Source organism: Diorhabda carinulata, chromosome 2 (genome assembly GCF_026250575.1).
Source record: "Diorhabda carinulata isolate Delta chromosome 2, icDioCari1.1, whole genome shotgun sequence".
NCBI classification, from domain to species: Eukaryota; Metazoa; Arthropoda; class Insecta; order Coleoptera; family Chrysomelidae; genus Diorhabda; species Diorhabda carinulata.
Window position 1 is genome coordinate 28,865,576 of NC_079461.1, and position 27,999 is coordinate 28,893,574.

At 32.3% G+C, this 27,999-nt stretch overlaps 1 protein-coding gene across 1 annotated transcript in view; it reads right to left on the bottom strand.

Annotated features, from left to right (window-relative positions):
• The window catches only part of LOC130902798 (E3 ubiquitin-protein ligase MIB1), a 763,066-nt gene that overhangs the window by 313,252 nt on the left and 421,815 nt on the right, over positions 1–27,999 (bottom strand). The window lies entirely within an intron of this gene.

The following is a 27,999-nucleotide window of genomic DNA, read 5'->3' on the forward strand; positions in this document are numbered from 1 at the left end:
TGGAGTCACGGTACTGGCTATACGAATTTTCAAACTTTTTCGAATAATAATGAAAAACATATGCTTGTTTAAAAAATCAGTAAGGCAAAATAATTGGAATATTGGACTGAAATGATAAAGTGTTGATAAAGATTAGATGAATATCGAAAAAAAAATATATGACGTTCTAAGTATTGAAGATAATAAGCTATACTTAATATGTGAACGAAACGATCTTTTTTTATTACACAATGGAAATGGATTCCTATCTCTTCCAATCGTTCGCTGAGAACATCATGAAGAAATTTCTATATATCAACACTACGAGTACAAGTCTGTTCCCCCCTCGGCATCTAGATCTTCCATTCTTTCCCTCACTCCCACTGTTCACTAATCTAACCTCCTCCAACCATTTTTTCCTTGCTCTTCCTCTCTTTTTTTCCTATCTACTTCATCTTTTAGAATACAACCATCTCGCTCTTTGTGATTTAATTGTATGTCTTATACTTGGGTCCTTATAAAATCCTAATAGTTCTTTTTGTTCTTTGTGTAATTCTGTACTCTCTTAATTCCATCCTTATTTTTTTTTAATCATTCTACATTGCCATTTATTAGTTTATATTGCTGTTTTTTGTTTATTGTTACCTACTGATGTGAAACACATTCGTAGGTAATTCGTGGTCTTATTATTGGTTGGTACATTCTTCTTTCAGCTATTCGCTACTTTATGATGGTTAGATTTTTATTCTCAGATGCTATTTCCATTAAATCTTATAATTGTCTCATTGTCTTCTGTTTCCTGGATCTTGAGACGTCGTCTGCTTATGCTGGTCATTTCTAAATTTAACCTCTGTTTTAACACCACTCTCTAGGTAAGTATGATTTCTTGAACGAAGCTAAAAAAGGTTGTGAATAATGGGTCTCCTTGCGTCAAACCTTTCTCTATCTCAAATTTATACGACCCTCCAAGATCACTTTACCCTCATAATCACTAGTTTCTTCTGGCGGTATCATAGATCAGTATCTAATCGACGAAAAGCATAAGCAGACTTAGATTTTGTTCGTAAGCAATCTGTTAAAGTTTATGACAGTGTTAAAATCATGATTAAATAATTTGTGAGTATAAACGAAATGTAAAATTTGTTCCGATTGTTGAAACGGAAAAGTGTTAATGCCACTTCAGCATCAGCAGTTGAGGTTGATTAGACAATTTCATAAAAAACTGGAAGAAGCCTCAAAAACGTTTGGATACTTAAAAAAGATTTTTCGTTGGTATCAGAAACAAAATTTAAGACTGGGACTTTTTTTAGTCCGCAATTTAAATAGATTTTCGCCAATGAAACATTTCCACCGTTGCTACATTGTACAAAAAGAGCAATTTGGAGCAGTTTCTGAATTTTTAGGAACGAAGAAAGCTATAAAAAGTGAGTTTAAGGAAATGCTGAAAAATTTCAAGGCAATGGGTTGCAGGATGTCATTCAAGTACTCATTTGGATAAATTTAAAAACAGCACCATATTCAAAAGAGCTAGGAGACATAATTAACTTAGGGCAATATCATCGTGGTCAATGCAGCGAAAACATGAGGGGTACTATATTTGGGGTTTATTGAGAGAAAGTACTCACAAAGCATTTAGTTTTAAATCAGTTTTAACATTTTTGTAAATTATGTTAATAGCAAAATTGAGTAGTTTCACCTTCAATTTAAAATTCAAAGGTTTTGAAAAATATCTTTCACTCGGTCATCTAAACATACAAACATTTTGCTGATTTAGTATAATTATTTGTTATTCAGTAAGTAGTTTCAGGTTTATTTTTTTATTTGCGTTTTCAAAGCCAACAAAGATGCGAAGTTCATACGTACAAATAGTAAAGTTCGTTCAAACTTGATATTTATGTATAACACGAAATTCAAATTACGAACCTCATAGGCTATAAATCTAACTGATTAGCGAATGAACAAGGCAAACGATCCAGTGTATAGTGCTGGACGAAATATGGGTCGATGTGCCCCGCTAACGGCTATCACACGGGACTAAAAACGAGGAGTCTCATTATTTCCCGCTCCAACACGGGATGATTTATCTACTTGTGCAGATGAAAAACTTAATCTCTGTTCTATACTCTACTAGGCTTCAATTTTGCTCTGCTCCGGATGGAATTGTAGCTCCGAGAATACTTTCTGTACATAAGATGATTTCAAATTAAATTTATGAAAGAAGCAACTGAGCAAAACATTATTAAAAAAGTAATACGAATTATTTTAAAACGCAACATTATACCAAAAAGGAAATGTATCATGATTATAAAAAATTAGGATCGTTTTTAAATCAAAACAATGGTATGAAACAATATCGAAAGAGGAGAAGAAATTCGAAGAAAATAAAAGAAAAAATAGAACAGCATATTGCTATGAACTGGTCCACGATATTGACTGTGAAGTCAGTCCTGTTCGATTATGTTAACAGAATATAAATTTTGGCGGGTGCGGAATTCTCAGAAAGGCTGTTCACATATTCTTATATACGGCGGCGATCTGTTTATATTGTTTTTATAGAATGAGTCTCTAGAAAGTCCTTTTTGTTTGTCTAAATTCTAGAACCGAATTATCGAGAAAGTGAGAATCACCGCATGTATAAATTCACCGTAAAAAAATAGTTTAAATAAATTAGAAGAAAAACATTACAATATGGACGATTCGAGCGAAAATCAGTGTGGAAAGTATTGTGGAAAAGTAGGTAATGTCTTGACAAAATATTTATCAAAAAAAACTGGTCATAGATAAAAACAAAGCAAAGAAAATCGAAAAATATAAGGCGTTTATAAAATTAGAAAAAGCATATAACTAGATTGATTCTGCTGTTTCGGAGAAAACTCGAAATAAAGCTTTACCAAGTTTTCTGGGGATTTTTGAGACTTGATTAAATGTTATTATGTTATAATTTCCAAATTTCATTGGATTGAAAGTACTTAGGTCTTGCTTCGAACACAATTTTGTAAAAACTGTGGAGAAATAGAGATCTAACACAAGAAGACTTTCAGCACTGATTCAAACAATCGAAGGTTTGCATAGACAGTTGTAGTGATAGAGGAGGAGTATATATTGAAGATGTTAATAAGTGAAAATGTATTTATTATGTATCTAGGCACTAGAGTCATAATTTTTGTCACGAAGCTAAAGATTAGACGACAAAAAACGATTTTACTGCCACGTTACATATTATATTTTTCTCGAAATAATACAGATAAAAAAATCCTTGGTTACACAGCTAAATAATATGATTATTTTTGGAAAAATCGGCATTAATGTTTCACTTTTCCGATTTCGAGAAAATATTTCACAGGTTCTGTCTCGTTATTAATAATAATATCTTGAGATATTATACCATATTATTGACGTAGCAGAAGATATTTTATCCATATTTAAAATGCTGTATCCGCTACGTTAAAACAATATTTTATTCAATATCATAATACCGATATTGTTTCATCGATTCAAGTCCAATATCGAAGTCTTATAGTAAAACACGCGATTTTGGATGATTTTCACAGAAGTGAAGCGAATATCTTAATATTGCATACGTCATACAAATTTTTTAGTGCTCTCAAAAATGTCTTATCCTAGTCCCAGACCGGGTCGAATATAAGACATAAAAACCCAAGCAAATATTGCATTTTTCACTTGAAATGGTATTCATAAAACTGCTAAATTGTGCTTAAAAGTATTAAATATTCGATATACGAGACATACTGATACCGATTGTAGAAATATTGAAAAAACCTTCCGTTTATTATATTCACTGCACGTTGTAAATTAATTTTGATTTCATAATCATATTCAACTAAATTATCTATTAATTGATATCATCAGTTTTTAATCAACAATTCCGGGTTGATCTATGGAGTGGTTATTGAATATAGATAAAATTTCATCGCATTTCGAAAATACTCGTACCGTTTATTGAATAGTAAATGATGTAGTAATCTCGTTTTAATGAGCTAATTCAGCAGCTAATGACTATTTGCTCAATAACAAATGAAATAAGTCTATCTATCAAATGTCATATAACTGAGAGGAAAAAATATGTAACAACATAAGCTGGTGATAACGTTTTGGTTGTAAAACACTGGAAGTGGATTATTTTGATATAAACTTTGAATAGCGCTGAAAAAAATGTCAAAACCAATCTTCTAAATAACCATGCCATTGTTTTGGATCCAATAAAAGAAATATGATTATAAGAGGGCATAAAAAGATTTGCATGCAGATAGAGAGCTTCTGAAAAGTACAATACAAACAATTTTCCAATGTCGAAAGATATCGATAATTTGATATACGGGGGTTGCTACTTTAGTTTTGAGATATGGCAACACTGATCATAAAGTTTGACAGTACTCAGAACGTATTGTGATACGAGTGCTATTTGATTTGTTTACATATTCTTGAAACTTGAAACATTCATCTTAGTCAAAAATGGAATTGAATCACGAATATTTTCTATGACTTTCGACGAGGATTAAACCAACAGCATTGTGCCGATGAACTCTCTTCGATTTTTAGTAATGAAGCATCATCTCAAACCACTGGGTTTTGCTGGTTTTCCGAATTCAATCGTGATCTCACTTTACTACAGGACGAATTGCGTGAAGGTGGTCCGATTGTTGTGGCAGAAAACATCGATGCTATGCGTAAACTGATATTGCAAGATCGTCATGTGACAAACCGTGAAATTGAGGCATACTTGGACATAAATTACAGTCGCATACATTCAGTATTTGTTCGCGTTGGATACCGCATATTAGCTTATGTTGATTGGTGCAAAGAAATGCTAAAAAAATTCAACCGCGGTGTATAAGGTGACGAATCATGAATATGTACATCTGAAATGGAAATTAAACAACAATCGACTGTATGGATGTTTCAAGATGAGCCAAATCCAATAAAAGTTGTTTCGGAATAACTTGACATGTCGCCACAGTTCTATTAGAGCATTGTGGAACGGCCAACTCTGAATTGTTCAACAGCATTCTTTTATCTTATATGGACTAATTATTAACTTTCAAGACTGGTCAGTAAGGTATTAAGTTGACTAACAACCAAAAGAAGGTTAGTTCTCTTTCGTAGGCAATGTCAAAATATTTTTTTAGACGTATCTTTACTGTAACAAACAAAATTTGTCTTGGCATAAATCCCATCGAATTGTTTCGTAAATACTTAACATTGAGACCTCCACACACAAATCATTTTCTTTCTCAGCTATCTTAAAGGCTAGTGTTCAACCCAAGTTGTGGGGATTCATACCTTTAGTAAGATACCATATAATATTGCTGAATATCTACTTTCACAAAATCCAGAAGATTATACTGGCCACTGTTTTGGACGCACCTCAGCGTCCCTTTTAGCTGATACTAGCGCAGACCTTCTGATGTTAAAAAGGCGTGGTGGATGGGCTTCTTCCACCATAACGGAAGCTTATATACATGACTCAATAACAAACAAGATTTAAATTGCTAACAGAATACTTTCTTTCGCCACAAATACGAATCAATCAACAAATTATATCGAAGACACAAACACATCTGCAAATTGTATCGAAATCACAAACACATCTACAGAGATTCCATAAAAATCTAATAGAGAATACATATTCCATCTGCATCAAATCCAATAAATATAAATAATTGACCATTACTTTTTGCAAATAATTAATATTGACATTGCAAATATCATTAAGTACATTATATTGTTCAATAAATAGAAAGTTTATAATCTTCTATTATTTATTTTCTTTCTCCAGTGTAATTGAAAAAGTTTTGGATCTTATGCGTCGTCTAAAAAATGTTGTGTACGCCGCGGCTAAAATACTACTTTGTTGGACTCGTCTGTTGCTCGCCTCGCAATTTCAGACTCGTCCAACAAAGTATCACTTGCAGTCCTTGGCGTACAAATAACAATTTTCTTTCGCCGGGATGAAAAGTTGGCTTTTCGTCTCTGGTATGCGGGACAAAAGTGGCCTTTTCTCTCCGGGGAAGAACTTTCTTTTGCTTCCTGTATCGAAGCAACTACTTGTTTATCGAAACGTTTATTTTCAATGACAGTTTGCTTCACACGACAATTAGTATTTATTATCGCGTAAAATAGACAATTGAAATTAAAAATATGAATTTAGACGATCCTAGAGATAGTGAATCCGTCAAGGACGAACTTTTCATTCTGGCGAGAGAAAAAATAGTATACGCAGCACGTACTTTTCTCCCTAGATGCGTAATGTACTATATTTATAATTTAAAAAGGGTAAAAATTAAATTTATCTATCTTCAGAATGAAATGTAAGTTCAACTATTAAAACAGCACATAATCATTCACTTATCTTCAAAACTGATGTGGAATAATAAAAGACATATCAGAATTTTGTTGAAATAAATGAAATTACGTTGTTGTTTACATAACTAATTATACGTACGTAGTAAAATTGGCTGGTCTAATAATGGATCATAACATGCGTGCATTAGGACACCCTACATGTGCTAACAGGGTAATTAGTATCATTTTGTTGAATAATAACCCTAATAATTTATCATTTATATCAGAATTTTGTGGCAATTTGTATGAATATTTTATGTATATTCGAATTTGTTGTATGAAATTTTATTCGATCATCATATAAAATGGTTTATATTATTAATATAATATAACATTTAACAAAATTTGGGAATTATTTGTAACATCTCACCCACTGAAGTTACAACTATATAATTTTGAATGAATATGGAAATCGTAATTAGAATTTTACGTTTTTATTAGGAGTTATTTTTATAAAATACCAAATAACATTGGAGAAACAAAGTACCTACATCCTTGCTAACGATCAAAACTGATCGAGGGTTGCTACTTAATGTTTGAGATATGGCCACACTGATTGAAATATGTCAAATCTGACATTTCTATCATGAAATTTGACATTTTTAATGGTGAACGTACTCAGAACGTGTTTTCATACGAGTGCTATCTGAGTTCTTTACAGATACTTGAAATCACGTAAATTTTTGTGCGTTTACTTTCTATGATTTTCAACATGCATTAAATCAACAGCATTGAATAGATCAACTCGCTTCGACTTTTAATGTTAAAGCATCATATCAACGCGTTTCGCTGGTTTTTCGAATTGAATCATGGTCGCATATCGCTACAGCATACATTTCGTGAATGTCGTCCAAAATCGGCTATTGTGCCAGAAGACATCGATCGAATCAAAGAATAACCTGTTATTTCGAAATAACTGGAAATGTCACTACCGAGCAATGTGGAACGGTTAATTCTGAATGGTACACCAGCATTTGTTTGCCAGTTTTGCGAAAAAATCAGGAAACCAATCGCAGAAGAAGAATAATTCCGACAATGCGATCTCTCACACACGAGTTTAAACAAAAACTTTTTTGGACAGTCAATACATCGATTTAATGGGTCATCCGCCGTACAGTCCCTGTTTTGCATCCAATGATTTCTTCTTATCTCCTCAGATCAAAAATAAATTGCGATGTCAACGTCCTATGCCTGAAGAAACGTTTAAATCCAATGTTTTGCCTCAATTGGAATGAAAAAAATCCTTCGACATTTGGTTCAAACCAATGTAAACGTGTACAAGCCATATCCAACTATAAATAATTTTATAGTTGAGTTTATAGAATTAGTTTATTTTTACCACCTTTATAATAATTGATTCCAGAGAATAAAAGGTATTCTCTAAATAAATTTCTTTAATCCAGAATTGCTGTAATAGATTCAAAATTGATATGGTTTGCACTCAGTTCAAGGCAAATCGGGTTTCTTTATTTATAATAATTCCCTATTATAAAGACAAGGTTATAGATCATTTTGAATTCAAATACTCTTATATAACCTAACTTTATAACATTGTAAATCGTTTCCAAATTATATAGGTGATGAATGAATGACATTACTAAAATATCAAATCCATCCTAATAATGTTAATTTACTAAGTAAATTCGTCTGTGAATAAGTTGAAAAATAGTTTATGTAACTCGATTCAGTTCTTTTAAAATCAACGGAGTGCTTCAAATGAAATAGAAGTGCTCGGTTCAATTCACTTCAATTTCGGTTGACCCGATTGGTCTCACCTTACTATTCAATTCGTTTCTCAGTAGATAGAATTGTTGGATGAATTCATTTCAATGCCTTTCCTGAAAATATCTATTCACAACGAATACTAAATCTCCACTTTTTGTGTGGTATAATGGATGTAGATAATTAATATACCTCCATCTGTTTTTAGTACGAGGAAAGATCTTTAGTTAGATGGACGTATTGGAAAGAAATGGGTATCACATTATGATTTAATAACATGCGAGAAGGAATAATGTATAGTTTGATATACAACTAGAGAAAGTGTTGGTGTAATCGATCAAGAAGTTTATCGCTTGACAATTGGGTGAGCAATTTGTTAAGAAATTGAAGAATACTTTAAGCCTTAACCCTATAGAACATTTGACAAAAAACCATTCTTAATAATACACTGATATAGTGACTATTCTTTGAATTCTTTAAATGTCAAAACGAAACTGACAAATACTTTATTAGATTTATTAGCAGTGGACAGAAACATATTTTTTTTTTGGATAAATTCAATTGCCTAAGAGCTCAAAATAGTATTTAACTTTTTTTGGCATAAAAACTTGAGAAAAGTATAGACCGTAACCAAATTTTTTGCTCTAATTTTCCAAAAAAAATCCAGAGGTTCCTAAATTTCCAGAAAAATTTCAAAGTTATCAAATTCACTCAAAATATTCCATAAAAAGAACCAAAATAACCCGTTTATCTCAACTTCGACCAAGTGTCTTGGTCTTTATATTGATGGTGCCCTTCAATGGTCTGTACATGTAGAAAACTTGGCAAAAAAAATATTCTCTGCTTGTTTTGCCTTTAAATCTATGGTTTGCCTTTCTGCAGTTTTCTAGTTTGCACCTCTTCGAAACTATCTTCATTATATTTATGGTTTGAGTAGTAGAACGCATTGCGAATTCTGTTTTAAAAAACACAAAATTCTAACCCTCCCCGCTCTTTTTATTCAAGAATCTGTTTGTTTGATTCGCAAACACTTTCACAATTCAACTGAGAGACACCCATTCATACCTACTCTACTAGAAAGACTTTGGATATTTACTCAACTATACCGACTTCTGATCTGATAAAAAAATTCCATCATCTTCAGGGCCAAAAAGTTTTTCAATCAGCTACCTTCATAATTAAAAATGGCAAATACATTTAATCAGTTCCGAAAATTGACAAAGGCATTTCTGCTTGAAAAACCTTCTGTAGCAGAATTCTACAATGTGGAGTAAAATATTATATGTATTTCGATTATTATTATAAGTTTCTAGGAATATACAAAACAATTTTTAGGGTTGTCATTAAGGTCAAAATATGGAATAAAACCAATCTTGTACTTTGTTTGATGTCATACAATGCTCTATTCATTGCATAATTGCTGACAATAATAATAAAATCTTTTCTTTCAAGTTTGTCTACCAAAGTGCAGCACCTCGAACATTAGTACATTGACAGTAAAATTCAAACCAACAAGAAGGTATCAACAAAGGGATTTTACAAAATTGTTCCAATCACATCCTGATCCGACTTTGCAATATGCAATCAATTAAAATGCAAACTTGCAATTGCGATTAGTTTATTTACAGCATGGTTTTGATAAAGGTATAATGAGTCTTGCAATTTCTCAAGTTTCACAAAATTGCTTCAATTTTTTAGAAACATTTAGGAATTTATCGAATTATTGAGAAGGAGTAAAGAGATTCTCTCAATTGTTTAAAAATGTTGGTGAGACAAAAAAATGAAATAATCTTCCACACTAATTAAAATGCATTATAGCAGTCCTATTTCCGCGATGATAACCATCATAAAAATTTGTTCTCTTCCTACGATAAGTAATCATCGAAAATTGAAGTGTCATTAATTCTCACTTTGTAGAGCCCATCTGATGAGAAGCAATTTCATATTTATATCGTTTATCATCATATCACTTTATGATTAGTTTAATTTTTGAAATCGATAACAAGTTGTTTACTTTTAAACATTATTTCCGAAGACCAATACTTCTGACAATATTATAAAAAAAAATTATATTTTATTTTTTCTTTTCATTCTCTCACACTTTTGATGTTTCACCAACTACAAATACGAACATGTATATCATGGTGAATATTCGGGGTAGTTTTTGGCATCTAAAAAGCTCATAGTGAGGACGACTCCTACATCTTCCTCACTAATTCACCAAAATAGAAGAGAAAACACTGAATTTTGACGAATAACATCGAATATATTTGGCTAATCTTGCCCATATGTGATTTCTGGTTATTTTTAACAAACAGAAATATTTCACGATACAGAATTAAATAAATGAAGATATTGATCTATTTTTTGCGAGCATTCAAAAGAGAACTACTTTCAATCTTTAAATTATGACTAATATTTTAAAGGTCGGCCTTCTAATCTATTACAACTTTTTTCATTGTTTGTGTTTTATTCATATAGTTAACAACAACATTAAGGAAAACTTTTCTAACAAAAATATCGATATACCGGCTGTCAACTGATTGTCCTCATAACTAAATTGAAGCGAAAAATAGGTTTTAACCTCCGAATTTTTTTACTGTGAAGCGATTTGAATTAAATTTTGAAATTGGGCTCATCTTACCCTTAACTTCAAAAGTGACAATGATCTGAGCTGCGCCTATTATTTTTAAGGGGTGTAAACAACCCATTAGGGAAAAAACCAACATCGAGCCATTTTATCGCTAGAAAACGTGTTTAATATTTAGGGGTGAAATTGTAAAGTGTTTTCTAACACTATTACCTCATAATAAAATCATTTTTAACCCCTTGAAAACCTTACAACTTTTGCAGACAATCCCTAAATTGAAAAAATTTCAAAAAATTACTTTGGTATGACATAGAAAGATTTAAGTATAGAGTAAATAATATTTTCTGTTCTAAATTATCGAATTTTTAACCCCATTTCGACCCTTAAAAGCAGCACCTTGATAAAAATTTTCTTTTCATGAAATGAGAAGAATTTAAATGTTATTCCACATTCTCGAAATTGATTATCATATTCTCAATCTTTTCAACCCTTAAAACTACACCTAAATTTAAACAGTGAATATATATGATTACATATTCAAAAATAATTTAATTATAGAGTAAGAAATTACCATTTATTGAATAAAATATAAGTTTACATGTTGTCTAAAACTGTATACATACTTACCTACATTCAAATGTGTTATATATACATACATGAACGTTGGTATGTATTCATCCCTACATTTCTAAAATATATGTGCCATAACATGTATATATATACATAAGACAATGGTTTTGGGTCTTCGCTCCAAATATTCACTCTCCGAAGTTTTCAGTTTACTAAGTAGAAAAAAATACGATTAGTTTTTGGACCATAAACTCCTTCTATTTTGATGCTATCACAACTTATAAAAAACCATTTTAAGGGTAATTAAATGAGCTACATTACAATATATAGTGAAAAACCTTTTATTTTAAAAAGGTGAAGGGTCAAAGGGCTCGAGAGAGATTGTGATATCGCTGCCGCGCGCTCTTTAAACAATCATCTACGTCAATTTTTGTGTGATATTATGAAGAGAAGGTGATTTTTTTAAAAAATTCGAAAATTGCTTCCAGAATCCATCAAACTATTTATATTCAACTTAATTCTAGACGGAATACGATTAATTTTAATTTAGGTACAAATGGCACTTATGAAACCAATTGATTTAAAACAAAAAACCATTAGATGTTCCTCTTATTTGCATTACAGTTCACTCATTTTAAGTGCAAAAGACTTTTGACAGTGCTCAGTTTAAAGCTTATTTCAAGCACTACAAAAACCCTATTTTATTAGAATGCATAAAATGTATCTGCTCGCCGCTAGATGGCTTTGAATACATCGATTAAATTTCAGACAAAATAAAAAATGGCTTTGATCTATAATATCTCGCTGAGTATTGCACTTAGAACACTTCATTAAAAACCGATTTGTTCAGTTTTTCACCTGCTACAATTTTTTCATCATAAAATTTTCGTTAAAATGCATAGTTTTGGAGATATTTGCAAAAACCGATGAAAAACGTGAACAAATTCCGAATTTTCATTTACCAGTAACTAGAAAAGTAATGGGGTTTTTTGGAAAACTTCTTCTCATGTAGTTGTCGTTCACGTTTTTAAACGAGAGTCTCGGTTCCTCGCAACATGAAACAATTCTCTGACGCTGAGATTTGTCCATTCTCTTATGTTACGGAGCCAGGATTTCTTCTTCTTCACACTTCTAATAGAAAGAATTTACTTATTTTTCAGTTTATAATTTATGGTTTTGACATGTTTTTACAGATATTACCAGCGCCACTTTCTGAAATATATAATCATATTATTAATGATAATAGGATGATACCTCCTAAGCAGATGAAAGAGATTGAAACGGTCTGTTGTTGTTTTTACCATCTCAAAATATTCAATCAAGGGATTCAAGGTTAATAAATCGTTACAAGTGTAATCAGTCACTGGTTTTTACGCAATTTTACAAATTATATAGAGATTTATAAATTGTACAAAACTATAAACACTATTTACCACTAATAAGCAATAACATAAGCATTGTTCATTATATAATAAGAATAAAACCATTTTCTTGTAAAGAACCTTGCAAATAAATAATAACTGCAAGTTGGATCAAGCTACAAAACTCACCCTTATTATATTTAATTACAGAAATGAATGGATCTCCTTATTTTCTAACTGCCCTGGATTAGTTGAGTTAATCAATCAAACTTTGGTTCCATTAAATACATTTCACTCGAAAATACATATTGCGCTTGCGTTTAGAATTTTGCCAATTACATTAAACTGCATTCAAAATTATTGCCTTGTGTTGTGTATTTATAATTGAGCGGAATTTATGAATAAACAAAAATTTCAGTTCGCAGAATTATTTCAATTTGTTCAAACAAATATTGATTTTCGAAATATGAAAAATTCAGTGAACTAGGAATTACGTGTTATTAAAATTAAAACAAACAAATATACGGGATGGGCGCTCAATGTAACTTTTATTACGTATGCTTATTTGATAGAAATGTGAAAACTTCGATGTCAATGTATATGTATTTAGATTAAAGATCGTTCGAAGAGTTGTTTTGCCATTTCAACCAATCTGCCCTTTTATCTAGAAGACTGTATATCTCATTATTCTTCTTTGAAAATACGTCGTTTTCAAGAGGCTGTTTTTCTGTCCATTTCCTAAGATGTTACTTACCTTTGGAGGTACACACGCGTTTAATGTTATTTCAGGAGGAGTTTTTCAGACTTCTTAATTGTTATGATTATGAATGGTCTGATTGTCTTAGTCCTAGAGCGTTTCTCCAGTAAAACTTCATTTATTTCTCCTATAGGGTCTAAATATTTCCATTCCAGCTTCTTATTATTGTTTCGGACCATCTATATACCACAGAAATTCCAGCGGAAAATCTCCATGATTGAATCTAGAAATCTTATGTTACTCGTCAAATTTCCTGGTTTCAATTTTCCTATCTGAATTCTTCTATTGTAAGGTGAAGGATATGTAGTTTTAGCAGTACTTCTAGGGATGTAATGGGGTATGTTGGCATTGGCCCTGTTATATCCCAACAGATAAACCTTTACTTTTGTTCAGTTTTATCTGAGCTGTTGTTTGTTCTGTTTCCAACCATATAACCAGTGCCTTTGGAGATTACCTTGGATAGATGATTCTTTTATTGGAAAGTATGAGTTGAGTTCCATCAATGGTGAGTGTACCTTTTTTTCCTAGTAAACGGACTTTGTTGTTTTAATTCTAACGCTCTCTTCGTATGAAATATTCAGTGCTTCAACTAAATATTTAATACGAACGCCTTCATCATAAAGTTCACGTCAATTTGGACATGAGAAAAATTGTTGCAAAACGGATCCCCAAATGTTTGAATGTTGACCAAATGCGAGCAAGGGTAGAAGCATCGCGTTAGATCTGTGCTCGATTTGAAAACGATGTAGACTTCTTAAGCCGAATTGTTACTATGGATGAAACTTAAGTACATTTCTAGGATCCAGAAACAAAGCATCAATCGATGGAATGGCGACACTCTGGTTCTCCAAGACCTAAGAAGTTTCGTGTCCAAAAATCTACTGGAAAAATTCTTGCTTCAGTTTTTTGGAATTGCCATGGAGTAATCTTAATTGTTTTTTTGGATAAGGGTAGTAAAATAACTAGAGATTATTATTCGACATACTGACCACTCTACGGGAAAAAATTAAAGAGAAAATACGCAGAAAGCTATTCAAATTTGTTTTGTTTTCGCAGGACGACGCCCCTGCAAACAAATCTCATGTTGCCATGCAAAAAATTCGTGATGTATGGTTTGCATTACTAGAACACCCCCCTTATTGACCAGATTTGGCTCCGTACGACTATCATCTCTTTCCTCAACTGGAAAAAAGTTTAAAAGGTCGTAAATTTTCTTACAACGAGAAGGTTATAAAAGCTGTGGAGGTCTGGTTTGCAGAGCAATAAGAAACATTTTTTTTTATTATATAACGTTTAGAGACGTTGCAGTTTCGCTGTAATAAATGTATCCAATTAAGAATATGTTGAGTATTAAAATATTGTGACATTGAAATTTTGTTTGGTTATATAGTAGGCTAAGAATTTTTCAATATATCCTCGTACCTAGGGTAGTACACAGAAACTTCATACCATAATAAGATAATCGCGTTTGCAATGCTTCATTTTGTTATTTTTATATTTGGCAAGATCGCTGGCGCCTCCACCGCTATTGACGAAGAGATTTATCCTGAATTCACTTTTTTGGTGGACGAGGAACTTCCACCAATATTTCAAACAAAACATCAAGTTTACCATTTTTTGCTGTTTTTATGAGATCATGTACATAATATTTAAAAATTGGTTGGAAGTTATACGGAAGTTATACAAAATAAATTAAAAAACAAATTAATTATTTTGGAAACAATTCATTTCTACAAAAATTTGCCTATTAGTAAAATCTTTTATCACGTTACTGAATCTACACGATTTTCTACAAGCTATCTTATTCTATCAATACAAATCAAACATAACAACATAAGATCGATTGTTTTCTTCACAAGACCAACTACAAGACATACGGAAAGTTTCTTTAAATTGACCGTAGTAATCGTAAAAAGAAACCACGATATAATTGACGTAACGTGAATGACTGACCGTACTAAAGGTTGAATTCTACACGAGCTTTGTTTACTGTGCGAATTTATTGTTTGTACAGGGTTTGTTATAAATTTGATTGAATACTTTGATATAGAAAAAAACAACAGCGGGCGTCTTTCATTTCGATCGTATATGAGGTGTGTCAAATATAACGAAATAAATGATTTTTACCTCAACGTCAAAGCTAATCAATGGTTACAAACCTCTTTACAATTGCGAGTCATTGGGGTTATTAGGATATTAATATCCACAGAAAGGCCGATTCACATCACGCTCGTTAGAGGAGATGTAATTCAATATTGGTCGAGGCATTAGCTAGGAAAGTAGTTGTTTTCTCCTTTGAATACGGTAGAATATTGAATTTCGAAATTAATTCAGATATGAATAGTAGAAATCATTCATTTTCATATATAATAAAATCTCCAATATCACTAAGTCGGACATCTCGTTTGAATCCAGAAACACAGAATATACCCGGAGGATTAAAATGGCAGTATGGAATACCTTATATAACATGTGAAGCAATAAGACATTAGCGTCCTATGTTCTTAAACGTTAAAGTTAGTTTACACTTTAAATAAAATTAAGGAAAATCAGGATTACACATTATAGTGCATGTAGTATTATCTATACAGTGTGATTATCCACCAGTTACTTATAGCGCGGTAACTGAAATTCTTAGAAAACTGGTAATTTAATGTAAGTTTGATCATACAGATTCTGAGTCTTGTCACTTTATAATTTTGCTTTCATGGAGTAATACTTTTTGTTTACATTGATAAAAATAATTGGTAATAAAGAGTTCCATCAGCCGGTTAGATATTGAAAATAAAATATACATATTAGTAGGTAGTTTGAAGCTATTTATTTTTTAGGTAAATGTGTTACTGTCAAAACCGTAAATGACGAACTGAAAAATTAGTAGATTCTTTCTATAGGAAGTACGTTTTATTGATACATTTGACTATAAAAAAGAAGACAACATAAGAGAATAGAACGAACAAATATTGCTAGCCCAAGAGCATGTTTTCTTAGAATTATATTTGTAGATGAAACATGGATATATGCTAAAGGAAACAAAATCAGTTCTTGGTAGGACAATATTCTTAATTTTGTAACTTATTCGCCCAGTATATCGAAATTTTTATCAAAAGAGTTTTGCTACATAAGTAGATGTGAACCATATAAATGAAATATACTAGTTTTTAAAATAAAAATACAAAAAAAGAGTCCACAGCGAAAAATAAACTTTTAATATTTTGTTTTTTCGTTTGCGATTATGGCGATTATGTTATCATTTGATGAAAAATATGTTTCATTTTCATATGAAGGAAAGTTTTGACATAATTTTAAGCTTAATAAAAATGCACAACAGCGCATCTACATGAACACGTTCACTCACTAAATTTGAAAATATTTTTGTGAAAACTGTTAGTGAAACACGTCACAACCGAAACAATGAAGTTATTTTGGTAATAAAATGTCGGTGAATAAAAAAATTTCATAATTCCGATTCAGTTAAATCCCTAAAGGTGTCGTCACGGCCACCCACGGCACAAGCCATAAATATTAAACAGGTACGGTTGGAGCCTTCGTGTCATTTTAGGCCAGTTTAATGAAATACAACGGAGGAAACAGGAAGTGAGAGTCGAAAAAAATTCCATTACTTCCTTTAAATGAAAATTATGAAATACATTTATAAATGAGAGAAAATATTTCAAATATTTCAAAATACTCTAGATTTATAGATTAATATGGAAAAATCTGCATTTTTTATGTGTATTCTATATAGATTTGAAATAGACTAATTAAAATGGATACTCAGAGTCAGAAATTGAATGAAACAAAAAACCAAAAACTACAAAGAATAACGGAGCTATAGAACCGAGGAAAAATTACAAGAAAATGCTAAAGATGTCATTTTATATGATAGGATTCGTTCATTTCAATTTTTCCATTTCTTTTAATTCTGTAAGGTCGGTTAGTACCATAACAAGGTGATTTTAAATCATGAATTAATTTGATATTCTATTCAGAAACAAGCCAAAATTGTAGAACAATAATGCAGGTAATTGCCCCAAATCACCTTAATTATTTTTAAACTAATTCTGTTATTTCTTCAACGACGTCGCAAATAGCCAATTTATGTCCACAACCCGCAAAATTAAACCACAAATTTTTGCAATTTTGGTTTTGGACCTTCTTCAATACAGTTTGCACTGTGGAATATAATTAACTATTTTTTGTGTTTTGAAAAACTTTTGTGTGCTAAGTAGAAGTGATTTGAGTTTCATCAAAAGTATTGAGACTACTTCTTCGGGTATGTAAATTATATGTACTAGCAAAAACATTTTCTACTGTTATAGTGTTCATTGTTGAGCTCAAATATTCATATCAATGTAAAAAAACGCGTTCCTCTTCAGTTGTAACAATAGTTTTAGATCGCTCTTATAAATTTTATTCAAAAAATTGCTTCCTTTACCTCAGATAAGCCGCCCTAATTTTATCAGAGAGTGAAGGGGTGAGTTTTTGTAAATTTGACATCGAATTCATGTATAACGAGCCCGAAAACCATGAAAGTGACATGTAACTTCATTGTTTTGTAAGGTATGGATTGAAATGCGAGGTGGTGGTTATAAGGGAGTAAATGGAGTAAGTGTTTCTAACTTTGACATCAAATTTGACGTCAGTGACCCCAAAAGCCAACGAGTGTAAGATTTCAGACCAATAACTCAATTTTTTTTATTTCAGGCTAGCCTTTTGAGATTTGGTCCCACTGTACGGCAGAGGCGCAGTGATATATCCAACACACCGGCTGGAGACTCTTCTCAGGAAGTCATATTTGACCTGGGAGAGAGTATATATAACTATTACTCAGAAGGTGAACAAATAATATTAAATTACTACTAGATCTACATTTCGAGACAATTATGGGGGATTACAATATTTTACTTCTGATCAATTGTCCAATCTTTGTCTGATACTATAGGACAGAGAGTTTAACGTGCGGACATATTATTTTTCTGTAGCCAGTTTGTAACCAGATGTAACGAGTTTTTTTGTTGAATAAGCAAATGTGCTTTAAAACAAAATTAATTCGGTTAATAACTGGTACATGGTACTAGAGGCAGAATTACTCTTCTGATACAATTTCTGTGCACCATGCACCCAAATAGCGGATGGTTAATCTTAATTTCGATGGATTTCCACATTGCCGAATTGCTAAGTTCAAATATGTATCATGCTTTGCAGATGACACACAGCATTTGAAAACTTTACCAACCTTAAAGCTCATGCAGCAGGAATGGGATTAATGATGACGATGATAATGGACCAACCAATTATCGCAGTGGTGAATAAATTGTTTTTTACGTATTTCGTGTAAATGAACGAGATATGAGGGATAAAACTAGAAAAGTGTTGACAGTATTCTCAATAACAGTGGATGGTCCAAATAAAATTCTAATGGATTTTTAGTGGTAGTGTTTGCTTATTGAATCAATTTGAATTGTTAATAAGTTTATTGGAACCCGGAAATGTATCGAAGACAACAAAAAACTTTACAACCAATACGTTGAGAGTTTGGCCTACGTCTAGCCAAATGCAGCTCTTTAATATTATTACAACTTTCAAATACAGAAACAGCCTACTGTTGTCTTGTATTTTTTTATATAATCAGGAATTGAATAAGCTTACCAATGTAGGTCGAACAGTTTAATTCAATTTATTTTGCAGAGAAAATATAAGAAAGTTCTAAAAGTGAATATTTGAAAATTTTAGGATGATAAATAATAAATTGTTGAAACAAAATTAGAAAGAACCAAAAAGAAGAAGAAATAATGTCTGATTGGAAATAGAAAAATATTTTCTTTTTGCCATTGAAAGTGAATATCCATATTCATTGTGAATGATATTGAAAGATAATAAGAATGATAAGATTTCATAACATTTACACGCTTTTTCATAAGAAAACTCAAAATCCTTGGTTTAATAAAACTTAATTAAGTCAACTGAAAAACAAATACTTCTTTACAAATATCACATCATCTAAGAATCATTAATAGAATATTGACAGATAATGACACTTATTTATGTCAATTTAATGATATTGACAATTCTGGAGAATCATATTATTCAATCCTCATTTCGAAAGTTACATTATAATTAATGCATTTTAAGTAGAAGATAAAAGGCTACAATACCGATGAAATTTGTTTTTCCAAGCATTATTTGTGCTATGTGTGTATGTGAATTTATAACTTGAAATCTGTTTGTTTATGAATACTGAGACTGATACGAGTACTTCTTATGATGCGCAATTCATACTAGTACTCCTTCTAAAATATTAGAGTTAGACGCAAATTCAATAGAAAATCTGCCATCTATAACATCAAAGAAGAAATATAATACCGCATAAATGGATTTAAAGGATTAGTAGTCGATGCAACAACCACTTATTTTTTAGAAAAATGTTATTCGTGTATTCTCCTATATCAAACAAAGAGTACAAATCATTCCCACAATGGGATTTCTACGTGAAGCTGAAAAGTACCCTAAATATTCAACATAACATTCATCTGAAATATTATACGAAGCGGTAACACAACCTAAAACAATAAAATTAAGCCAAAACCTTTACTGAATAAGTTTCTGAAATAAGCACTAGATTTATTAGTGTTTTGCAGAGGTTACACTAATCCTGAGTTTTATGCGAACCTACCGCACGAAGAACTTACACGTCATGATAATTGAAGATAAAAAAGATCACAACGGAGCTCTTATAGTCAATATACCTATCACAAAATCGAAGACATCTTAATTGTTTATCGAAATATTTTCAACTTCGACCACCTAAAGGAATCAATTTCCCTGGTGGTGTAATTTGTCCTTGTATGTCTGGTTGTTCCGTTTGTTCATAGCAGCCATCTGCATTATTTAGATAGCAACCAGTTACCACCATTCTTTCTTGTATAGTATCATCTGGACGATATTATGAGGAATTAGGCTGCCAACAGTCTTCTCTACTTCCTCTCTTAAACCTCTCCAGAGGTTACGAACGAAGAACTTGGTTTCGGCATCATCTGAGTCGTTTTCATAGTACGTACACTGAGGTTTCTGTACTTTCTTAATTTTGTGAGGATCCCGTCATGATTTCACATCTCCGAACTTCCTTCCTGTCTACAGTATAAGGTCCTTTATCAGTCGTCGCGTCAGTTCACCTGATTATCTTCTATTGCACGTCTGGGGTACCTATTTATACACCTTACGCTTGAAAGTTATAAGGTTCAAGGAGATCACACCCGTAACCACTAATAAAGCCTATGCCGAGACAGGTAGGAGTTGACGATTCTCAGCGCATATTGTCACTGTAGCATTTTGCAGTATTTCTTTATTTTAAGGACTTCTGACCAGGAAAATTTAGTGGATCATCGCCATCAGCAACCTTCGTTTCTCCAGCCGTGGTCCGTTAATAATTTTTGCAAGGATGCTGTCTTCTTAACCGCCTTTTGAGCCGTCTTCCGTATTTTGGGGCCAGATTTTGTCGGTCTCGATCTCAATGGACAGTCTTCTTTGTATAAATTTCCTAGTGGGAAACATTGGCTCAGTTTTTCTTGTAGCAAGTTGAAGTTAGTAATCTATCCTCCATCCCCCTACACGTCTCAATGTCTGGTTCAATCTTAATTGCGCTAATTCTGTAGATTGTTCGGTAATCATAGCTATCACACCATCGATTTTCGAATACAACGAGAAGCACGCCAAGAGACAACTCCAGTCGAAGCAGACCATTTCATCCAGTTTCTGGTCCGGTCTCTGTATTGAACCTTGAGCGATTCTTGAGATGATACATCTTGTCACCTGTCGTTCAACCATTTCGTAGATTATTCGCCTTTCGGCTAGGTAATCCTCCACCATTTGAGACAAATAATCTGGGATCCTAAGGTGGTCTTTAAACACTACTAGGATTTCTATCTACCTAGCTATGTTAAAGGCGTTTCGTATGACTAGTATTGCCAGCATCACGATTGGTCCGCGACGTCGCAGTGTCTGTCCAGTTTCAGAAAGATGTCGACCACCTTCTGGATTAATCCGATTGTTGATCGTCCTTTTCTGAAGCAGAATTGCAGGTCTGAAGGGCCACCTCCGGTTTGTAACCCATTCACACAAAGTATTAACAATATTAGACGTACCATTCGTACAAAAATACTTCTCATCTTAGTATTTTTTGACAATTGTGGTTATATTTCTATTAATTTGAATTATCATGTTAAAAATTATGAATATATCATGTTTTTTTTTCTTGAGGGTTAATATAAGTTTCATCTGTATAAACAATATTCCTTCTATTTATTTTATATTGTTTAAAATTCAGCTCATCTGAAAATTTCCAAGCTACGATGGTCTACTTAGACCTTTGTGAAATGTTCACATAAGCAAAATTTAATTGGAAATTTGGAGAGATCGCTACTAAGCGCATTCGGTAGGAATTGAAACATTCAAAAACTTTCGCAATTTGAATGCATGGAAATTCATAAACTTCGTTTTGCCCAGTTAGTTGTACACTTTAGGTAGCTACTGAAATATTTACAGCTCAGATTCATATTATCCTAATTCGATTATTGTAGTCCAATGGATGCATTTAATTAAGCTAATTCCAAGTTTCCATGGGTCACATTTGAACACTTTGGCGGTATTAGACTAGTGAAAACATCCGTGTAAACTGAAAAGTTAACAGAAACGACGATACCTAATTACTTAAATGTTTTGTGATAACAAATAAATTTGATTTTCTACACTGCAACTGAATTTTGAAATCGATATCTTCAGTTAGAATGGAAAATCATTTCAAAAATTTGTAAAAACAAATTTTTTATTGATAAAAATGATCATAAACGACTGAAAAAATAATTATCAGAAGGTTTTCACTATTTTTGTGGTACCAAGAGATAATTCTAAGGCTCTGTTTGATTTTTTTGGCTCATTCAATTTTTCGTGTCTATCTCAAACAAAAATATCGAAAAATTGACGTGAAAGGATTCTGAAAGTTGAAATTCTGTGCAATTACAAAGTAAACAAATTGTTTCTTTGATATATTTTACGGAATAATATTCTTTTTCCATTTTTCGTCATTAAATTTTGTTCCTTCATGGAAATAACATACAATACACCTTTACCAATAGAATCTATTTCATCTACAATTCTTAATAGATATCCTCGGTTGGTAGATTTTTGGTCCGAAGAAATCTTATTATTACGTATATTTCCCAATTTTTTATGAGAAAGTAAGTATCCTCATTACGTCATATTACTAAACAGATTGTTCATGTATTAGATTCGAAATTTTCCTCGTAGTATTGAAATTAATTTATATACATTGTATTGAAAATATCGATAGCAATAACATTAAATTGTTCCTAATTCCCGTTATCTTTACACTACATCATTTAACACCTAGTATGAGATCCAATATCATTATAACTATAATTATAGAAATTGATTTAATTTAATTATTTGCACTTTACTATATGGGACAATGGTTACTACACTATGTTTAAACACATTTTATATAACTGAATTAACATTCAATCGGCTTGCTTTCCTAATTTTTTAGTTTTTAAAGTTGCATTAAAGTATGAAATACCGAATCTGGTGTTTGACAAAGTTTGCTCAAAATTTTCTTTTTTAATAATAATTTTTAATAATTTGTAGACAAAAGCTTGTAAAAACTGAAAACAAACATATAAATAACTGAATAAAGATTCAAATAAAATAAAATTTCAATATACAGAAGAAAACCTCAATGAATGACAAAATCATAATAAAGTAAAAGGTAATAATTAGTCTATAAGTCCATAGCAACCATTAAACCAGTCTTTTACAGAGTAGAAGGCACTTTCCAGTAAATATGCCCTCAAATTATTGCGAAATACGGGAAAAGATGATATCGATTTGATTTCAATCAAGTGATTGTGCATTTTTTTTCATTGCAAAATATTGAGCCTGAACTAATTATGAACATGAAGCAGGTACGTAAAGGTCATGTTCGGCGTTCCTAAGTAGATAGCTGTGCAACGATCTTTTTGGAATTGGAGAAGCGTACTTACGAATTAGGCAAACGGATTCAATGATAAATAAGGAATAAAGAATCAGAATTTTTAATCTCATAAAGATGTCTCAGCAGTGAGGCCTGCTGTTTAGTCCGAGTAAATATCTAACAGCTCGCTTTTTTAGTTTGAACATTCGCTCAAATTGAGTTGCACTACATGTACCCCATATCGGAGATGCAACTCAATAAGGGCATAATAAACTGTTAAAGAGGTGGATAAGTTCAGTTCTTTGGAAACTGATCTCAGAACTAAACAGAAGGAACTTAATTGTTTAGATTAAGAATTTAACAGATTCAACGACGTCATTGGTGGTATTATTAATTTAAAAAAAAGGCTGAAACCATAGTTCTGGAATTTGTTAATTAAAATATTATAATTAGCACTAAAAATGTTTAATTGGCCTCAGTTAAGGAACATTAGGAACATTCTTCTCAATAATCGGATAAGCGTATAATTCAATGCTGCAAAAGTTCCCTCAATGTCATTTGCATAATTCGGAGTTGCCATATTTGGTTAAAATACAAAACTACCTTCAGGATGCTTTTTATTTATAACCTGCATTAATCTGGACCAAATACACCCAATTTTCGCAAACTAACACGCATTTTTTCGTGAGCCGCTTCAACCAAACGGACTCTTTTCTTTATTGGCATTTTTTTTGCTTTTTTAGCTGATCATGAATTTCTTTCAATCGAAATACCTGTCTCGACATGCCGATAGATTTAGTAAATCCTTTGCCTGGCAATTCTCAATCTTACAATGTGATTAATCGTGAACGATTTCTTCAGATCTTGATTTTGTTAAAAAAATACTTGAAACTAAACTTCTAAATGTTTATACTTCGGACATTTGACAACTACAAATTTCGAGAAAAAATAACATTCCCAGTGAACGCATACTTATGATGCAAGTATGGGAACAAAAATCCGTACATTTTTAAACAGCCTAGTAAGTCACTCTGTATTTCAAAATAATCTTTTTCTTTGTTTTAGAAGAGTTTTAAATTCTCTTTTAGAACTTGCAGATGAAACACTGCCGCAACGTTTAACAAAGAACCAACAACTTTTAATCTTCTTTAAAATTAACACGCAAAGGTAGACATATACCGGAACACGTATTGCATTTAAGTGGCCATGGACTGCCATAGTTCGCTCCAGTAGGATTTGCCGTTGTTAAAGCACACAAAACTATTTTCCTTATCGTATTTAGATCGTTAACATGAGAAAAAAGTTATAGTAGCATAAGCAATTATTTACTACAAATATACAATGGCAATTGACGATAAAAAGTACAGAATTGGAACTTACTGTTTCTCCAAAATGTTGATACCATTAGTTAATTATTGTTTACAAAATTCATGAAACGTAAAACGTTCCTATCAAAAAATCATGTCATATAAGAAAAAATTCATTTGAAGTAGAAACAAAAAACTTGATTTCGAATTATCTAGTAACATCATACGTTTTTAATAAATTATTATGATGAAATAACAATTTACCAGTATCAGTCTTACTATTAGCGTCATATCAATTTTATTATTATGGCTCTTTCAACCGATAGAGATAGGAATTGTAATGACGGTGGATTACGGGAATAGACTTCGGAGTCTCTATATGAGCTTTATTTAACGATACACATTATGAAAGACTTCTAATTGCTAGAAGCACAGTAAGCAGCACCTTACTCGACTATCTGCCCAACAAACTCCCGATCTGCGAGCAGTCTATTCTCAGGTACTGCCATTACAAGTGCCCATTCATCTCAAGTTACACCGGTTATACCAATAAAGACATAACCCCATTCCAAGCCATGTAAATGACCTTTAAGACCGCTATTTGATTCGTACCATCAAACCAAATAACTCCGCTGCCAAAGAAGCTTTTCTCACCCCCTGACTCGCCAATAGACGGCTTTTTGCCTCAAAGTCCAAGATTAAACTCCCCCATCCGTCCCTTCGGCTGCTAGCAGCAGCATACAGACCTCCCTGAAATATACTAGTTCCAGACATTAGATAAAACCCTACCTCCCAAACTTCTGTGATCATCGGTTCTGCAGGTTTTCTGCGGTTTTCCTGTAATCTGATGAACCGATTCGCCTGCCGAATGGCCGACGATAAGGAATAAAGTAGCCAAAGTTGAACTCGCCCGTCCCCCAATTGTAAATAAACAAGAAAAATTAAAGAAAAAGAAGTGAAAACAAAAAAAGAACTAAAAAAATATATACCCAAACTTGAAAGAAATGTTTTTTAGACTGGAGCTTTTTCTACTTCTTTCTTCCACGTTTGGTCGTCCGTTTTTTTTTCCTTCTTTAACCTGAAGCAGCGCAATCACAAACCTATTACCACAACCCCGGCTATTCAGAGGAGCAACTCCTATATCAGGGCCAATTCAAATGAGCTTTCCACCCAAAGATACCCAACGAATCACTGTCACTCTTTTTCAACAAATATAAAGATGGGCATTAAGAATATATGATAAAATGAATCAATACATCATTGCGTTGAATTTAACATTAGTAGTATTTCCTTCGTAATGATATTTATTTCACAAATTATCCATTTACAAAATACAAGCGCAGTATCAATATCGAAATTTGATTCGGTGCTTTCACTCCTTTGTTACATATTAGCATACAGATATGTGCATGCCAATATCTGAATATATTTACCGCATAATAATATCACGCGCTATATAATATATTTAGGTATATTCACATTATTTGCAAAATTAGAAACAATATTGAATTTTCATATTTCTACCTATTCATTTAATCATCCAGTAGTGACGTATTGACATACCAATAATTTATTGAATCGCTTTTTGAGTTATTGAAATCAATTTAAATTATTATTAGTTATCAACATTATTTATTTCGAAAGAAGTTTTTCGATTCATGCAAAAAATTTGTAACTAAAATTTATCTCATATCCATACTCTCATTATCAAATCTTGCTTTCTCAGTGGACTATATCTTGATTTAGAAGAATGAGGTCCTTAAAGAAAGTTCTCCGACAAATACTGCGATGTGTGACATTGAATAATGAGTCGTAAAGAAGAAGAACAAATGCTAAGCTGAAAGAAATATATAATAACACTAATATTACGTAGAGTCAGGTGCTTGAGACATATAACATCACACAATAAGTCTTGTGACTGACACACAGATAGCGCTGCCATTGTCAAATTCATATGACGTTCAAGTACCAACTTTGAAGAGACTATGTGTGAAATGTCAAATGTCATTTCGATGAGTAAGACAAAAATGACAGCTATTCAAGTGAAGCTACTTTATTGAACAATTTCGAAAGTTAATTTATCATTGCTTCCTGATGAAAAAAATACTGTATATACTATTCTTCTTCTTCTTAGCGTGCCGTATCAAGTCTCCTTGAAGTTGGCGATCAGCATGACAAAACTCTCTCTATCTTGATCTAGTCTATCCTGCTTCTCTTATGCCAGTCCATTCTCTAATATTCTTCAACCAAGAGGCTTGTTTCTTTCCAGTTCCTCTACAACCTTCAACTTTACCCATTATAATCAACTGGAGGCTACTAAACCGACTACCACGCATCTTCTTCTTCTTCTTCTCTATCTCTCGCGGTATGGATCAATGTCTAAATATCTTGTATACCCGTCCACTGCCTCACGGTCCGTAACCATGACATCCTCTTCCGTCCCAATCCTCTCTTACCTTCAATCTTGCCCTCGACTATCAGCTGAAGGAATTGATATTTAGGAACTCGCATTATATGGCCAAGATATGCAATCTTTCGTTTCTTCACGATGTTAAAGAGTTCACGGTCTTTATTGATACGCCTGAGAATATCCTCATTCCTCACTTTGGCAGTCCATGGTATCTTCAGGATTCTACGATATACCCACATTTCGAATGCCTCTAATTTGTTGATGTTTTTCACCTTAAGGGTCCAACTCTCCATCCCGTAAAGAAGCACTGACCAAACGTAGTACCACACAAGTCTCAGTCTAAGATCAAGATCAAAGTCGGTACATGTAAATACATTTTTAAATTTTATGAATGTACTTCGAGCTTGTTCAATTCGGCATTTTATTTCACCGTCCCACGACCATTCTTCATAGAGCCATGTTCCTAGATATTTAAATTTTTCTACCGTTCTATAGGTTTTCCATTATATCTTACTCTAGATTTTCTAAACGTATTCGCTTCCCTAGTGATAATCATGAATTTAGTTTTTTTGATGTTGATGATTAATCCCATGTTTTGGCTATGTCCGCCTACTATATTAATTAGTTGTTGTAGGTCATCTATATTATCTGTAATCAGTACTATGTCATCGGCGTAACGTATGTTGTTGACCCAGACCACGCATTATGTGTCTAAAATAAGCTATTTTTCTGCATTTAATGTTATCCGCCAACTGACGAACCGCATTTGCTCTGATAAGCACTGTATCGTTTGTTTGCATAGCTGTCCACGGTATCTTGAGCATGCGTCTACATAACCACATTTCAAAAGCATCTAAGCGATTAATGGTAGATTTTCTTAAAGTCCATGCTTTGACACCATATAAAAGAACTGATCATATGTAAATTTGATCATCCGTTTCCGGAGTTGAAA